This window comes from Pelodiscus sinensis, chromosome 6, assembly GCF_049634645.1.
Source record: "Pelodiscus sinensis isolate JC-2024 chromosome 6, ASM4963464v1, whole genome shotgun sequence".
NCBI classification, from domain to species: domain Eukaryota; kingdom Metazoa; phylum Chordata; order Testudines; family Trionychidae; genus Pelodiscus; species Pelodiscus sinensis.
The window spans coordinates 39,425,325-39,444,297 of NC_134716.1; positions in this window are offsets into that span (position 1 = coordinate 39,425,325).

Consider the following 18,973-nt stretch of genomic DNA (forward strand, 5'->3'; position numbering starts at 1 on the left):
CAATCACAGCTGTAGCACAACAGAATTAATAAGTAATAAATAAGATAGTCATAACTTTTTTTTATTATGGAACAAAAAGGTGTTAGGGGTCAGGGAGAAGGTTGGACATTGAAATCTGGAGAAGTTTTGAAAAAGCTATTTTTTTTACTTCAATATGGTGGCTTCCATGGTAAAAAGTAGTGAAATATCTCACTATTACTTTAGCAAATCTGATTTTTTGATTGCATTCTGAACTATTCTTTCATAATGCATGACAAAAGCACCCTTGATGTTTATTGATGACATCCATCCTTCACCTAATCCCTAGTAATATAATGTAGATCAGTGTTTCTTAAACTATGTTCTGCGGAACACTGGAGTTCCGTGAGCAACTCGCAGGTGTGCTGCCACCTCTTCTTTGTTTCTGGTACTTCTTTGTTTTTGTCTTCTTTTGTCTGACAACAATTTTTTTTGAAGAAAATTTTCATGGGTGTTCCGAATAAAAATAATATTGTTTGGTATTCTGTGGTCTCAAAAAGTTTAACACTGAAGTAGAGAAGGTGTGAGCTTTTACAACAACAAGACATACAAGTTTGCCCCATTGCTTAACTGTTGTTAAAAAGTATGTTCTAGTGCTCTTTTACAAAATAATCATTTGAATATTTACTACCAGAATGCTTGATATAATAATAGGTTTACAACATAGTAATAATTCTAATTATATGGAGAAAAATATTCAAGTAAAAAAACTGATACAAAAGGATTTTCAGAAAACAGCTTAGTGGTCTTCTGGTTGTCTCCCATAACAACAACAGCAAAAAAAGGTTTTTTTCCTAGAGGTGTTACGAAAAAACAAAAATAATATTGTTTGACTTTGTAGAGTAAGATTGTTCCAGGGAGTTATCATATGACTGATCTGGGAAGTTGTTTTGCTGAGCATGTTTTGTACCAGGTAATGAAATCACAGTAGCAGTGCTAGTTGTTTAGTAGAAAATGACTTGGTCTCCAAACTAAGAAGAAATGCTAGTCAGTCATAAAAATAAAATGACAAAGACATCAGATCCCTATCTGAATTCAATATGCGTAGGTTTTAAAAAAAAATCACATAGAAATCCTGAGTGCTTTTCTTTTTAAAATGCTAAGTATCCACAGTATCCTTTAAAAGATTACCAGAATAAAGAATATTTCCCTAAATCACCCTAAATAAAATTGTGCCAATGTTTACCTGGCATGCAAATTCTGCTGAGCAGGGAATGTGTGTCAAAGAAGTGACACATTTAAGTGCAGGAAACAAATAAGATAATCATTTCAAAACACTGAGGCTACGTCTACACTGGCCCCTTTTCCGGAAGGGGCATGTAAATTTCACTAGTCGTCGTAGGGAAATCCGCGGGGGATTTAAATATCCCCCGCGGCATTTAAATAAAAATGTCCGCCGCTTTTTTCCGGCTTTTAAAAAAGCCGGAAAAGAGCGTCTAGACTGGCCCCGATCCTCCGGAAAAAGTGCCCTTTTCCGGAGGGTCTTATTCCTACTTCAAAGGGCACTTTTTCCGGAGGATCGGGGCCAGTCTAGACGCTCTTTTCCGGCTTTTTTAAAAGCCGGAAAAAAGCAGCGGACATTTTTATTTAAATGCCGCGGGGGATATTTAAATCCCCCGCGGATTTCCCTACGACGACTAGTGAAATTTACATGCCCCTTCCGGAAAAGGGGCCAGTGTAGACGTAGCCTGAATGTCCCTAGATTAGGCCATTATGGATGCAATTAGATGACCTGAGTTTGTGCCTACAACTGAGTATCAGAGGATGGTGCAAATGTGGTATAAGAGTAGCTCTCTGTATGTCACAGAAGAAATTCTTGCAAAGGTCCAGGTGTAACACACAAGCAATCATGAACTTATTTATGGAGCTACAAATGTCCTGTAATGCCAGTCACACAGTAGCCATTCTTGAGCTGTGATGGTTAATATGGACACAACGGGTGCCTAACAATGAGTTATGTGGAGAAATCACAGGTATTAGAACCAAGCCTGACAATTCTCCTGGATGGAATACTGTCCAAGTACCATTAGTTAATAAAATAATTTCCCCAGAGATGGAATGTACCAACAGCAAGTCTTGAGAAAATTCTAATAATGAATTGCCTTCATATTACCCTTAGGAAAGCCTCCTCAGGGAATGAGATGTGAGAAAGAGTTCCATTCAATCCATGTGCTAGTTGCCTGTGGATCCAGCCATTTACCTTTTCACGCCAGAGCATGATCGGTACTGCTTCCTCTGATTACCAGGCTTGCCTGCACAACTTAGTACCTCCTCCCCCAAAACTCCAAACCCATTAAAGTGGTTTGCACAAATAATTAGCTAGGCACAGAAAGTAATGCTTGCTCCACATTGTGTTATACTGAAAATATTAACTTTTGCAATGAACAATAAAATATAAAATATTGTATAAAAATAAATTTTCAATAAGGAGGACATAAGACAAGACATTTATTCCAGCATATTGGAGCCCTGGTTGGATTGCAAAGTCTATCCAGGTTAAACCTCTCTAGTTCAGCACCCTCGGGGCCTGACCAGTGCCAAACCAGAGAATTTGCTGGACCACAGGAGGTCAATATTGTCTAGCAGCATTGCCAACACTTCCTCTGCTTACAGGGCTCTTAGGCTTATTAGGGCTAAATAACAGCACAGAGACTGGCAGCCAAGGCTGGTGGTTGTAAACAAACTTTATGGAATTGTGGGAAACTTGGTCACACTCATGAAAAGTGGACAACCAACTAACTAAAATCATACCAGACCACAGATGTTGCCTGACCAGAGAGCACCGGACTAGAGATATTCAACCTGGATTACAAATAAACCCAGTACAACACTGAATCTATGTCTACCCTGCTGTCAGAGGAGTGCCTGAAGCATATTTAGGCATTCCCAAGCTAGTTTTAATCTTGCTAGGTCAGATTCTAATAGCAACTTTGTTAGGTCAGCTCCTAATTACAGAAGCCACAACAGCACAGGCGGCGGTATGAATTAGTTACCAATGTATAAACCCACCTCAGAGCCTGGGTACATACAGGTGTGCCTGCCTTGCCCACATTGTCATGACTTCATTGCTATTTATACAGGGTGCATCTACACAGCAGCGTTATTTCAGAATAACTGTTATTCTGAAATAACAATGCGAGCATCTATACTGCAATTCCGTTATTTTGAAATAAATTTGAAATAATGGATGGCTTATTTCGACTTCTGAAAACCTCATTCCACAAGGAATAATGCCTATTCCAAAATAGCTATTTTGGAATACCAGTAGTGTAGATGCTCCACTGCTGATATTTCAAAATAGCTCCTCCCCAGGGGTATTCATTGTAATTACTCCCCAGGGCCTCCTGGGACTCTAAATCAAGGTAGCACCTCCACATTAGGGAAGGCTGCTTCAGACTAATTTTGAGGCTTCCCTGTAGTGTAGATGCATTATTTCAAAATAAGCTATTTCAGAGTATTTCTTTTGGAATAGCTTATTTCAAAATAAGAATGCAGTGTAGACATATCCACACAAGCTAGTTAGATTAAAGCTAGCATAGGTATGTCTACCTGCACTACAGTCACACCTCGACTGCAGTGCAGGGGTGCAATATAGTCTTCAGCTTTGTCTTTGGTAACACTATATCCTGGAGTTACATTAGGCTGCTCAGTGACAATAATGTTATCAAATATGAAGTGTATCCCCCTATCGTCTAAGGCAGGGTTGGGCAATTATTTTTAATAGTGGGCCACTCCAAGATTTTGGCCACATTTCTACCAAGAGGACTTGGGGGTCTGGAACAGAGGTTGGGTACAGAAGGGAGCTTGGGGTAGGAAACTGGGGTGCAAGAGGGGGTGTGGAGTCTCAGAGAGAGTTTGGGTGAAGGAGGGGGTTGAGATCTGGGGAGAGGCTTAGGCTGCAGGGTCCAGGAGAGAGAATGGGTTCAGGAGAGGATTCTACCCTGAGGGAGAGGCTCTAGGAGGGGGTGCAAGGTCTGGGTGGGAGTTGTGACCTGGAGGAAAGGAGTACAGAGAGTTTGGGTGGTGGGGCAGGTAGTTGGGGGAGTAGAGGCGGGTGAGGTGCCAGAGGCAGGCTCTGATTGGGAGACACTTATCTAGGCATCTCCAAGTCAGCAGCCTTGCAGGAACCTGAAGGCTGCAGTCGCAAGCTGCTCCACGTGGCTCTAATCCAGGCCGGATGAAGGAGCTGGGGTGGGGGAGAAGAAGAGGGAGGGAGGAGGCGTTATTGGCTGTCCCTGCTGCCAGCAAAATATCTCAGCTGCTATTGATCAGAAATTCAGCCAATGGAAGCTAAGAGATTTTATTGAGGGACAGGACAGAGCACAAAGCCTCCCTCCTCACTCCCAGAATACAGCAGCAACATTCAAAGTGGCTGCCACTGTGCTGTGCTTAAGGATCCCAGCAAGGCAGCTGCAGGCCAGATCTAGTGGCTTGGTGGGCCGGATCCAGCCTGCTGGAAGCCTCTTACCTACCGCTGGTCTAAGGTTAGTACATTAATAAAGCAAACAGAGTGCCGATTTAAACTACCTAAAACAATGGAAGGACCAACCATTCCACATAGTCTTCTGCTGTGTGCTCCATAAGATGGTAAAACAGAATAAACAACTAGGACATTTATTATATTTAACTTTAGATGTATGAATTAAAAGACTGTGCTGGTCAGCAGTAATATTGATTGATAATTGTATACAATTTTACAAGAATAATATTTACTATATTAAATAAATTGGAAAAAGATATGGAACTATGAATTCAAGGTGACCCTACCATTCCATTCCAAACAAAAGAGACTCCTATAAAAAAGAAATTAATTGAAAAAACTTTAAAAGAAATTGAAAAGGAAAGGAAATTACTACATGTTACCATAACTGGGGACAGATCGTATCACAGGATTATTAGAATTTGGAGGAAAACATTATTATTTTCTGACTTGAATTGGATTATTTATTACTGTTCTAAAAAGTATTGAACACAAAGAAGATTCCAAGTAAATATTAGATTAGACTGGGAAATAATGTATACGAGAGAAGTGGCTCTGAGATAAATCTCTATATAAACATTACAAATATTAAATTCTTCTTCACGTAGCTCAGAGCTGATAAGAATAGCCTTGCATTTTCTAAATAGCTAGCACTGTAATACTAGTCACTATCCAGGTAGAAAAAAAGTAGGTCAAATTCTAACAGTAAGAAATCCTGTATTCCACAGGGAGAGAACAGGGTGGGAATTATCCTCTCCCATCCTGGCTCCTTCCAACACTGACACAGACAGACAATTTCACAGGCATTCCCTTAGGGAAGCCCAGAGTTGTTCTATGTCATCGGGATGCAATGGCACTCACATACCTAACTCTTCTTTTTGTTAGAATGGCAGGTTACCTAAGACTCTCATATACGTTAATTGATTTACAGGCAGTCCCTGGGTTACGTACAAGATAGGGACTGTAGGTTTGTTCTTAAGTTGAATCTGTATGTAAGTCGGAACTGGCCAGTTCTGACTTACATACAGAATCAACTTAAGAACCCCAGGCGTCCCCAAGTCAGCTGCTGCTGAAACTGATCAGCAGCTGATTCCAGGAAGCCCCGGGCAGAGCAACTCTGCCTGGGGCTTCCTGTAGTCAGCGCTGGTCAGTTTCAGCAGAAGCTGACTTGGGGACGCCTGGGGCAGAGCAGCTGGGGTGCTACTGGACCAACCCAGCAGCACCCCATCTGCTCTGCCCCAGACGTCCTGATTCAGCCGCTGCTGAAACTGACCAGCAGCGGCTGAATCAGGACCTGGGGCAGAGCAGCTGGGGTGCTGCCGGGTTGGTCCAGTAGTGCCCACGGGCGCTGCAGGACCAATCGGCAGCGCCCCAGCTGCTCTGCCCCAGAGTCCAAAACAAAAGCCTGGTCTGCTGGGGGGGGGGAGCACACTAGCTGCGCCCCCTCCCCCCAGCAGACCAGGGACACGGGGAGCAGAGCCGCAGCGGCAGCGGGGTGCCGCGCCTCTGAGGCTTTGCTCTGGCAAAGCCTCTGAGGCGCGGGACCCCCCGCGGCTGCGGCTTCAGTCAGGGTGCCTGTGGTCTGCTGGGGACTGTCCCCAGCAGACCACAGGCACCGGGACCCAAGCGGCAGCAGCGGGCGGTTCCTGCGCTTCTGAGGCTTTGCCAGAGCAAAGCCTCAGAAGCGCGGGAACCCCCGCTCCTGCCGCATGAGACCCGGTGCCTGTGGTCTGCTGGGGACGGTCCCCAGCAGACCACAGGCACCCTGACTGAAGCCGCAGCCGCGGGGGGGTCCCGCGCCTCTGAGGCTTTGCCAGCGCAAAGCCTCAGAGGCGCGGGGAACCGCCGCTGCTGCCGCTCCAGTCTGGATGCCTGTGGTCTGCTGGGGACCGTCCCCAGCAGACCACAGGCACCCGGACTGAAGCCGCAGCCGCGGGGGGGGTCCCGCGCCTCTGAGGCTTTGCCAGCGCAAAGCCTCAGAGGCGCGGGGAACCGCCGCTGCTGCCGCTTTGACTGAAGTGGCAGCAGCGGCGGTTCCCCGCGCCTCTGAGGCTTTGCGCTGGCAAAGCCTCAGAGGCGCGGGACCCCCCCGCGGCTGCGGCTTCAGTCCGGGTGCCTGTGGTCTGCTGGGGACCGTCCCCAGCAGACCACAGGCACCGGGTCTCATGCGGCAGCAGCGGGGGTTCCCGCGCTTCTGAGGCTTTGCTCTGGCAAAGCCTCAGAAGCGCAGGAACCCGCCCGCTGCTGCCGCTTGGGTCCCGGTGCCTGTGGTCTGCTGGGGACGGTCCCCAGCAGACCACAGGCATCGGCACCCAAGTGGCAGCAGCAGCGGTTCCCGCGCTTCTGAGGCTTTGCCCTGGCAAAGCCTCAGAAGCGCGGGAACCCGCCCGGTGCCCCTGGTCTGCTGGAGACGGTCTCCAGCAGACCAGGGGCACCGGAGCAGCTTACGAACGGGGCTTTCTCGCCCCGACTTCCGGGGCGAGAAAGCTCCGTTCGTAAGTGCGGATCCGACATAAGTCGGATCCGCGTAAGTCGGGGACTGCCTGTATTTTCACAACTCCCCTTTATTTTGTCAGGTGGGACCATTCACAATGGATAAATTCTGGCCTAATCTCTTTTACTAAATCTGAAAAGTATTTCAGCCTTAGAATAGAACCTCAGCAAAAGTAACAATATTACCCAAACTAAGCTTGTCAATAATTAAAACGAGGGAGGCCAAGAAATCCAAAAAGTTCCAAATAAAATAAGGGAAATGGTTCTTTGGCTAGATCAGTTTGGCATTTTTCAGCACTATTTTTTCAGCTCATTTTTAAAAGCATTGTTGATGCAAGATTGTTATGGATAGGAGGAGTGCCAACCAGGAGGAGTGCTGACTAAAGGGTTTTCTTAGTTGCTCTATAAAACCTAACAATCAAGTATGCTTTATCTTTTTATTTTGTTAATAAAATCCCCCTTTTTAAGGTGATGATTTGATTCTTGGGTCCTGTAAGGTAACTGGAGGTTTATGTGTGTGTGTGTGTGTGTCTGCCTATCCTAGGAGATCAGCTAACAAAGACACAGTTTGTTTTCTGTAGCAAAATGCAGGACTATGTAGCACTTTAAAGACTAACAAGATGGTTAGTCTTTAAAGTGCTACATAGTCCTGCATTTTGCTTCAGCTACAGCAGACTAACACGGCTACATTTCTATTACTATTTGTTTTCTGTGTTTTCTTTTGTTTCTTTTTTCAAGCATTCTTGTGGCAGAAGAACTTGGGGTACCTCTGGGGAAGAAATTCAAGTATTTCTTCCTGTTTTTTCAGGTTTTAAATCACTTGATGGTGACAGACTATCTTCCAGAGTCTGTGCATCTGTGACTCTGATCAAACCTTCGGATCGCTACCCCTTCCTGCTTCTCCAATAGGAACTAGTGATATGGCCAAGAATGATCTTGAGCGATCACTGCAGATTATGTAGCACTAGGAAGAAGGTTCAAGGAATTTGAAGTGCAAATGGTGTTCTCATCCATCCTCCATGTTAAAGGAAAAGGTCCAGATAGGGATCGTTGAATTGAGGAAGTAAATGTGTGGTTGAACAAGTGGTGTCAGAGGGAGGGCTTTGGTTTATTCAACCATGGGACTCTGTTCCGGGCACAAGGATTATTGGGAAGAGATGGGATCCACCTAACAAAAAGAGGAAAGAGCATCTTCACAAGCAGGCATGTAAACCTAGTGAGGAGGGCTTTAAACTAGGTTCGCTGGGGGATGGTGACCAAAGCCCTGAGGAAAGTGGAGAAGTCAGATACCGGGAAGAAACATAAGGAGGAACGAGCAACAAAGGAAGACCCCTGATTCAAATGAAGAAGGTAGGGCAATCAAATGGATATCTACAGTGTTTCTACACAAATGCAAGAAGCCTGGGAAACAAACAGAAAGAATTACAAGCCCTGGCACAGTCAAAGAACAATAATTTGATTGGAATAATGGAAACTTGGTGGGATAACTCACATGACTGGAGCACTGTCATACAAGGATATAAACTGTTCAGGAAGAACAGGCGGGAGGGAAAAGGAGAAGGAGTTGCATTGTATGTAAGAGAGCAGTATGATTGCTCAGGGCTCCAGTATATAGAGGAAAGAAAGCCTGTTGAGAGTCTATGGATTAAGCTTAGAGGTTGAAGCAACACAGCTGATGTTGTGATTGGTGTCTACTATAGACCACCGGATCAATAGTAGACGATGTTAGACGATGTGTTAGACGATGCTTTCTTCAGACAACTGAGAGAAGCTTCCAGATCACAGGCCTGGTTTTCATGGGGGACTTTAATCACCCTGGCATCTGTTGGGAGACCAATACAGCAGTACACAGACAATCCGGGAAGTTTTTGGAGAATGCTGGGGATAACTTCTTGGTACAAATGGTGAAGGAACTGACCAGGGGCCATGCATAGCCTGACCTGCTGCTCACAAACAGGGAGGAACTAGTAGGGGAAGTAGAAGTGGGTGACAACCTGGGAAGCAGTGATCATGATATGGTAGATTTCAGGATCCGGAAGAAAGGAGAGTATAACAATACACACCCTGGACTTCAGAAGAGTGGACTTTGACTCTCTCAGAGACCTGATGGGCAGGATTCCCTGGGATTTTAACATGATTGGCAAGGAGTTCAGGACAGCTGGCTGTATTTTAAAGAAGCCTTATTGAAGGCACAGGAACAAACCATCCTGATGCACAGTAAGAAAAGCAAATATGGTAGGTGACCAGATTGGCTTACCGGAGAAATCCTTGGTGAGCTTAAACACAAAAAGGAAGCTTACAAGAAGTGGGAACTTGGACAAATGACTAGGGAGGAGTATAAATATATTGCTCGAGAATGCAGGGGAGTTATCAGGAAGGCAAAAGCACAATTGGAATAGCAGCTAGTAAGGCACGTGAAGGGTAACAAGAAAGGTTTCTACAGGCATGTTAGCTATAAGAGGGTGATCAGAGAGTGTGTGGGGCCCTTACTGGATGAGGGAGGTAACCTAGTGACAGATGATGTGGAAAAAGCTGAAGTACTCAATGATTTCTTTGCCTCTGTCTTCACAGACAACGTCAGCTCCCAGACTAATGCACTGGGCAATGCAGTTTGGGAATGAGGTGGACAGCCCTTGATGGGGAAAGAACAAGTTAGGAACTATTTAGAAAAACTAAACATACACAAATCCAGGGGTCCAGATTTAATGCATCCAAGGGTACTGAGGGAGTTGGCAAATGTCACTGCAGAGCCTTTGGCCATTATCTTTGAAAACTCGTGGAGATCAGGAGAGATCCCGGATGACTGGAAAAAGGCAAATGCAGTGTCCATCTTTAAAAAAAGGGAAGAAGGATAATCCAGGGAACTACAGACCAGTCAGCCTTACCTCAGTCCCCAAAAATACCATGTAGGGGATCCTCAATGAATCCATATTGAAGCACTTGGAAGAGGGGAAAGTGATCAGGAATTGTCAACATGGATTCACCACGGGCAAGTCATGCCTGATAAATCTGATTAGCTTCTATGATGAGGTAACTGGCTCTGTGAATATGGGAAAGTCAGTGGATGTGATATACCTTGACTTTAGCAAAGCTTTTGATACGATATCCCACAATATTCTTGCCAGCAAGTTAAGGGAGTATGGATTGGATAAATGGACTGTAAGATGGATAGAAAGCTGGCTAGACTGTTGGGCCCAACAGGTAGTGATCAATGGCTCAATGTCAGTTTGGTGGTTGATTTCTAGTGGTGTGCCCTGAGTATCTGTTCTAGGACTGGTTTTGTTCAACATCTTGATTAATGACCTGGATGAGGGATTGGACTGCACCCTTAGCAAGTTTGCAGATGACACTAAGTTAAGGGGAGAGGTAGATAAACTGAAGGGCAGAGATCGGGTCCAGAGTGACTTAGATTAGAGGATTGGGTCAAAAGAAATGTGATGAGGTTCAACAAGGACAAGTATAGAGTCCTGCACTTGGGACAGAAGAATCCCAAGCATTGTTACAGGCTGGGGACTGAATGACTAAGTAGCAGTTCTGCAGAAAAGGACCTGGGGATTACAGTGGATGAGAAGCTGGATATGAGTCAACAGTGTGTCCTTATAGCCACGAACACTAATGGCACATTAGGTTGCATTAAGAGGAGCATTGCCAGCAAACCTAGAGAAGTGATAATTCCCCTTTACTCGGTTCTGGTGAGGCCACATCTGGAGTATTGTGTCCAGAGCTGGGCCTCCCACTATAGAAAGGATGTGGATGCATTGGAGAGGGTCCAGCAGAGGGCAACCAAAATGATTAGAGGGCTGGAACACATGACCTAAGAGGAGAGACTGAGGGATTTGGGTTTGTTTATTCTGCAGAAGAGAAGACTGAGGGGGGTCTGATAGCAGCCTTCAACTTCCTGAAGGGAGGTTCCAAAGAGATTGGAAAAAGGCTGTTCACAGTAGTGACGGATGGCAGAACAAGGAGCAATGGTCTCAAGTTACAGTGGGGGAGATCTAGGTTGGAAATTAGGAAAAACTATTTCACTAGGAGAGTGTTAAAGCACTGGAATGGGTTACCTAGGAAGGTGGTGGAATCTCCATCCCTAGAGATTTTTAAGTCTCGGCTTGAGAAAGCCCTGGCTGGGATGGTTTAGTTGGGATTGGTTCTATCTTTGGCAGGGGGCTGGACTTGATGACCTCCTGAGGTCTCTTTCAGCTCTATGAGTCTATGGTTTTTTTCTGTTATTTTTTTATTTTTATTTTGTAAGTAGAGGCAAGGTATTTAAGGTCTTTTGCGGACTCCCACCGGACGCCCACCTTCTGTATTTGGAGTGTTTTCAAAGATATACATTAAACCTCTCACATGTATGTAGAACAGAGGATCTCAAGAAAAGGAAAAAAATATTTAATGCTCCCACCCATTGCTTCTTTTGAGGCGTCTTCCAACCACAGTTAGATTTTTTTTTGACTGACTTCTTAGGGTGTCTACACAGAAGGGGTTAACTTGAAATAAGCTAGGCAAATTGAGCTATGTCAATTGTGAAGCTTATTTAGAAATAGCGAGAGAGTCTACACAGCACTTATTTTGAAATAGAGCACTCTTCCTCCAACTTCCCTTACTCCTCATACAATGAGGGTTACAGGAGTCGGAGTAAGAAGTCCTCCAGCTGGACAGTATTTCAACATTATTTCGACATAACTGCCTGCAGTGTAGATGCAGACTAAGTTATTTCCAAATAACTTTAGTTATTTTGAAATAATATTATTGCGTAGACATACTCTGAGAGAACTATTAATTTCAGCTTCTCTCTATTCATTCACAATAAGTAAATAATAAAAACTTCCATGCACCGTTAACATAAGTTACAAATATAATCACAAAGAATAAGGCATTTCCACTCAGTTCCAAACCAGAAAAACCCCCCATCCCAAACAGTAACATCTCTCATCCAGGGACTCCAACCATTTTCATGTCCTTGCCTCCCAGATGTCAAGTTAAATAGTTGGGCCTTTTTTTTTTTTGCCCTGAAATGCAACAAATTCATGCTAATTCACACCCATAAGGGGAGCAAATTCACTTACTGAATTTATCCAGCTGGTGTCTTTGAAACTGAGGAAACTCACTTCAAACATCCTTTTTGAAGGCAGCAATGGCTGTTTTATACTAGTGAAAGGGGTGGTCTATCAAGTAGATAGGCTCCAAACCATCTCAGATTTTATAGGTCAAAATCAAATTTATATCTACCCCAAAAAAATCAATTCAACCTATAAAACAGCTCCAATTTCGAGGTTGATTTAAGATGTAGAGTTAATTACTCTAGACAAGGGCTGAAGTGGCAAACACATGGTCAACTATAGGAAGGTCCCTACCTGCAAAAAAAAAAAAAATTAGACACTCCCAGCAAATAAAAGATTAAAACAAAAGAACTATTTGTTCATCTAGCATCCAAAAATGTCCCCTAACTATACCATCCTCCTAGCTGAAGAACAATTTTCATGGGAAGTAATTTCAGCTGGGGCAGAGGATGACTATGATAAGGAATGACTAGTTTATGTAAATGGTTGTCCAGAATATTTTTTTAGCTTTGTCTGTCCTGGGGAAATGCTTTGTTAGAAAACATCAACTCACACTACACTAAACAGGATATTGTCCTCATGATAGGTAAGAACAATCATGTCTACAAACATCTTAGCTGGTTGTGGTTAAGCCCAGGAATGATCAGAACAGTTGTCAAAAGGTGCTTGCCCCACCTACTTGAGGTGTTAACATGATGCTTTTCCCCACTGTAGATATCACTTCAAGGCTAGGAAATGGCTCTATTATTATACAGTTTCCAAGTCTCATTGCTAACCTTTGGCTCAAGAGCTGACCCTTTTTATGTTCACTGGCATATTTTTTTCCCCATAAATACAAGTAATTGGAGAAGTTGAAAGATGAACATATTCTCTGAGTTGTGGTAGTAAAAACAATATGGAAGTTTGACCTTTCCAGGATCCTGTATCACATTAGCCGTAGCCTAATAATTCACATGCATGGGATATATTTCAAGTTTATAATATTACTAGACTCATGGATGGTGGGTAAAGGTAGGGCTGGGGGAGGCAAACCCTCAACATCACCCCAACACAACCCCTTCTGTCTAGGCCCCGCTCCCAGCACCATGGGGAGGGAGGAGATATGTGGCCGCAGCCTCCCTGGCCCCGGAGCTGTGGAGAGGGAGGAGGGAGCATGGCCCCAGCCTCCCCACCCCTGTAGCACTAGGGAGGCTGAGTCCGTGCACCCTCCTCCCTCCTCTGCCCCAGAGACCAGGGAAGGAGGAGAGTGCATTGCCACAGCCTCCCTGGCCTTGGAGGATGGAGAGGAAAGGCACTGGGGGCAGCAACACTCACCCCCAGTATGCCTACAATAGGTGTTCTGGGGCCAGTATGGGCAGGGCCATGCCTGGCATTGTGGGAAGTCAGTGCCTTCCCCCACCTGATACCCACTGCCCCTGCTAGACTGATCAGGTGAGAGGTATTTCCTTGTTTGTTTATATATTTTTTTATATTTCCCCAAGTAAGACGGTTAGGTGATCTCTGCTTGTTAGTGATCTCTGCTTGTCATTTTAAAATCATCAGAGTGAATTTCAGTTCTGTTCTGGTCTTCAGCAATGATGAGAACCATCAATATCACAGACAACTGCATCCCAAGAGAGTGACACCACATGCCAATTGGAAGCAAGAAGGTGCCAACATATTTTTCCACTTTGGGACACATGGGCAGGAAAATGGATTGAAGCAGCAAAGTGAGGTCTCTCAACAAGGAACTGCTGAGAGGCATGTTCAAGTATTATCCTTTGCTCACACATTCTGCCTCTGTCTCAGCCTCCCTCACCCCAATCCCTGCTTGTTAGACTGATAAGAAAGAACTGGTCATTTGGAAGCTGCAGAGGGAATTTTGTTTTAATCACAGCCAAGTGGCTTCGAGCAAGCTCTAATATTATAGTAAGCCCAAGGACTTGTGATTTTTTTTTTGGTAGAAATACAATAATTCCGTAAATCCACGGTTGGAAGTATTCCCAGGTTTTTGACAGAAAGGAAACAAAAGTGAACATACATAGCTTCTTTTGAAGTGCCATCTCATTAAATTAAAATCTGGCCTCTTCCCCCTACCTCCCAACAAGTCAATTCTGAACTCTCTTCTCTCCAATTTATAACATTTAATCTAGAGGCCAAATTTAGGGCTGTGCCAGGGAGGCAGCTGTACTCTAAGCAGAAGGTGGGCAGTTTTCCACCACTACCATCGCTCTTTATACTTCAGAGGACAGCTTTAGTTAATCCAGGGGGTCCAGAGGCACTCTGCCATCTAAGGCTGAAGTGGCAATATGCTAAATAAACACATACCAGTTGCTTGGAACAAACCAGAGGCAGAGTTCCAAAGGCAGATGACTAAGGATTTGTCTGCATTTGAGTTGGGAGGTGTCATTATACCTCATGTATATATACTTGTGCTAGTACTTCTTGAGCTAGCATTGAAAAATAATAGCATATCCACAGCTGTGTACGTGGTGGGTGGCTTGGGCTAGCCTCCTGGGTAGGGGGCTGAAGTCTGGTGGAGTTGTACTTGTGTTACTCTTATAACAATTTTATACGACTGGGTTCACACTTGGGGCAGCTAGCCCAAGGTCATCACCCATATCTCTGTGGACACACACAGCTATTGTCAGCTGTTATCTCAGCCACAGCTAATGTAGGTGTGTCTAATGAGACCTATGTTACTACATAATTAAGCACTTCTGAAAATTGTACCTCATAAACTCAGTGCGGAAAGGGCACATTTTTCTGTGTCTCATGCACTTGTTTGCTATAAAGTATATGATATTGTAAAATGTAAAATATTAATGTTGAAGTTCTACAAATGGAAAAACATATACAATATATGACCTTGCACGGGGTTAGCAGGTGCTCAGCACCATCCAGGATTTTTCCCACTGAGAAAGGTGTTATAATTATAATGTGAGGAATACTAGGTAAGAAAATCTTTGCTCATCACTGACTTGAGCTAATCTTTTCATCCAGGGAGAAGCAGCCAGTAAAACCAGATTCTAATCTCACATGTTAACTCTCTCTCCAAAGTCCTGTAAAGCAATGAAATCGTAACTAGTGTGGGTAGCCTCTGGTTACCCAGAGAAGACATGGCAGGCATCTGGGATTAACTTCAAAATACATATTATGAGGGAAAACAGAGGAGGAGATATTTAAAGAATCATCTACAATCTTGAGCTAGACTGCTTCTGAGGCCAGGTCCTGCATTGAGGGTACTATTATGCTATATTGTCTCAAAGAGAGCACACAAAGAAGCAGAAAATCTCTTGCAACAGAGCTGTGCCTAGGGGAGTACTGAAAATGGCACTCTCTCTTTAAGAGATACAGCATACTTCCCCCTACACAGTGGGGGGAAGGCAGAACCTGCTTTTGAGTGCTCCTGGAAGAGTAACTGAGGAGTATTTCCCACGCTTCACTGCATGCAGGGATTGCAAATCTGTCTCAAATGTGTGCCACAAAGGGGGAAAATTCATCCCCTTTCCTACTCCATCCTGCATATGTGCAAAGTATGCTATCCTGAATGAAATCCATGGATAATTAAATCTGTAAAACAACAGTTGATTTTTCAAACCTTTACTATAACGTATTTCTATTAAAGCAAAGATCCTATATACATAATCTCTGTTTGAGCTACAGTGCTACTGCATGACCTGATAGAATGGAGCTATATTTTATTGTGGTTGGGGGGAGGAAGGGTAGAACCAAGACATAAAAATAACTTTGCAGGGAATGTGACAGATCTGCACCAGGCAGGAGAGCTTTCAGAACATGAAACATGCTGGCTAGTTAGATTCCTTCTTAACTCCCACATCACTCAGAAAGACACAGCTGCTTCTGCTTCAATCTACAGTTGACAATTGCTGGGAAGGCAAATCTCCGGCTTCTCCAGAGGACCAAAAAAGGGCTGTTGTCAGTGTTTTACTACCAATAATTTAAGCCTTCTGGGGAAATGCATCTTTCTAGTTGACTGTACATTTCTGTGAAACTCAAGCTGTGGTGAGATGTTGCTAAAGAAACAAATTGATATTTTAGCCTATATCCTTAGCTCGTGTAAATCAGTATAATTCCATTACCCACAGGTAAGGGAATTATAATTTACACCAGCAGAGCAATTGGCCTCATGATAAAATGAACTACAACTCAAATTTGGATCATGGTAAAATGATTTAGAAATGCCTGTGAGGCAAGCTGCTACTTAACAGGAATATGGAAGACGACTCAGGCCCAAAATGTATGTGTGTGTTTGGGGGGGGGGGGGGGGGGTGGGAGGGGAGGAGGGAAGAGGGGAAAACTGCTATGTAACAGGATCCCAATAAGGACAGTTGGAGCCAAGAATCAGAAAAGGGTTAAACCTGGAGCAGGGAGTAAGAGAGGAGTTAATATTCAGGTTCCAGGCCCGTGTTGATACTAAGGATCAGAATCTGAGTCAAGTTTCAGGTTTTGACTCAGGAAGCAAAGTTCAAATCAAGCCAAAATCAAAGCCAGGAATTCAGGAACAATCATGGCAATTACCATGCTGTTACCTACATGCCTCCCTGAGTGCATCGTGGGTTTAAATAGGGCAAGGAACTAATTAGGAACCACAAGGCTGTGGTTTCTCAAATCACTGAGACAGAATTGCTCATGATTGTGTCCAGGTTATGGGAAGAGGAGCACAAGATGGTTATAAGTTACTACTGAGTGGCAGGTAGAAGATGTTGCATAAAAAAGCCTCTGCCTGAGCTTACTTGATTTATATACATGGATTTTCTGAAACTACACCAAACTGTAGGGTCTAAGGTTTTAAACTGCAACTCATTGTGATCTTTGTCAAACTTTGTAATCTGTGTAACTCAGAAATTTACTGTAAACTGCCACTTTGTAAACTTTGTAACTCTCAGCCACCTTGCCTGTAACTTTCCCTAAGCTGCATTCTCCCCTGGGTGAATGGAAAGAGAGTGTGAGTGTGAGAGTGTGTTTGAAGAAGACTGGGAACAATGGAGCACATTTCAATGTGTCATCGCAGTATGGGCATGCTCTCTGCTGGATAAAGGGAAGTCTGGGCATGCTCTCTGCTGGATAAAGGGAAGTCTGGGCATGCTCCCTGATGAGGTGAAAGAGGCACAGGAGCCATTCAGACACTATATAAAGAGAAGGATCACACGTGAGACTCTCTTTTTCCTTCCCCTGATCTTGAGAACTCCTGATCTCCCCCTCCAGTGTCTCTCCTCCTGACCAGCTTCCCCAGCTATGATGAGCAGACAGACGCTCCAGGATCCACATGCCTTGGCTCCTTCTGCAACCCATATATCTGTAAAAGCGGCTAGGAGTCCTGTGGCACCTTATAGACTAACTGAAGTGTAGGAGCATAAGCTTTCATGGGCAAAGACCCACTTTTTTGACCATGAAAGTTTATGCTCCTACACTTCAGTTAGTCTATAAGGTGCCACAGGACTCCTCGCCGCTTTTGCAGATTCAGACTAACATGGCTACCCCTCTGATACTTGACACCATATATTTGTGTAAGTGTGTGAGTGCCTGAGGCAGGAATGAATGGGTGTGAATGAATGGAAGAGTGTGTGCCTGCTTTCTTGTCTGTGTGTGAGAGAGAGAGAGTTCTATCTTCTTTAGTTTAAACCTTTGGTGGCTGCTCTCTCCTCTTTAGTTTTACCTAGTGGAAATAAACCCATACTAGTGTAACCCTGGGTGGTCTCCAGTGAGAATATTTTTTGGGGGTAACAGAAGATGCCAGCTGCTTAATAGCTCTGCTGGCCTGGGTTCTCAGCTTATACCCATTTGAGAATCTGTACATAACATCTATGTCAGTTTTATGCCAAATCCTGCTGCTCCTTCTAAAAAGTCAACTGCAAAACTTTCTTTGAATCCAGTGAGAGCAAGTGTAAGACATTAGTTATTGATCCTATAATAAACAGACTTCAGAACTACTAGTGTTAGTAAAAATTTGCAGGATGAGGCCCTTTGTGAAAAATACTTATTGCTATACCAATGTCTTTCAGGAATTATATATATATTCTATGGCATTCATATATTATGTATTCATTCTCTATTCTGAGAATATATGAGGCAACATTTACAGTCTGAAAATCAAGAAACTAGATCATTGGTTTTCAACCACAGTTATGCATATCCCTGTGGTTTCACAGAGGTCTTCCAGGAGATCTCTCAATGTATCAAGCTATTTGCCCAATTTTACAACAGGCTACATAAAAAACACTAGCAAAGTTAGTACAAACTAAAATTTCATACAAACAAAATGAGGAAGTCAGCAATTTTTCCATAATAGTGTGGCTATGACACTTTTGTATTTTTATGTCTGATTTTATATGCAAGCGGATTCTAAGTGAAGTGAAACTTAGGGTTTACAAGACAAATCTGACTTCTGTAAAGGATACCATGGTCTGGAAAGATTGAGAACCACTGCACGAAATCACTAGCATTTTACGACTATTTCACTCACAATTTATCACCAACTCTATTTTGTAGGCAGCTAAGGATAAATGGAGAATATGGGCCTAACTTTTAAAGATGTCCTCCATAATGATTTAATGTTGTGCCTGAAAATAAACCAAAATGTGGGCACAAATAGTCATTAGAAAATCCACTGGCCATTTATAGAGGTAAAAATGGAAGCCACAGTGTGGCACATCTCATAAAGTGAGCATTTACATACAGTTTATTTACTTAAAGAGATTCTAAAAGTTATGCAGATGAACAGAGCTTTATATACTACAGTTTCATATTACCAATTGGACATGGTCCTGAGAGATGCTAAGCAGATATTGTTAACTCCAATTCCATTTGTAGTCAATGAAGATATTTGCTGTACAGGAATATAGGATTGGGCTGATTAAGTAAATGAGATGAAACAACTACACTTTGTTTAACTTTGCCATTAATGTGGTTAAACTTTTTAAAA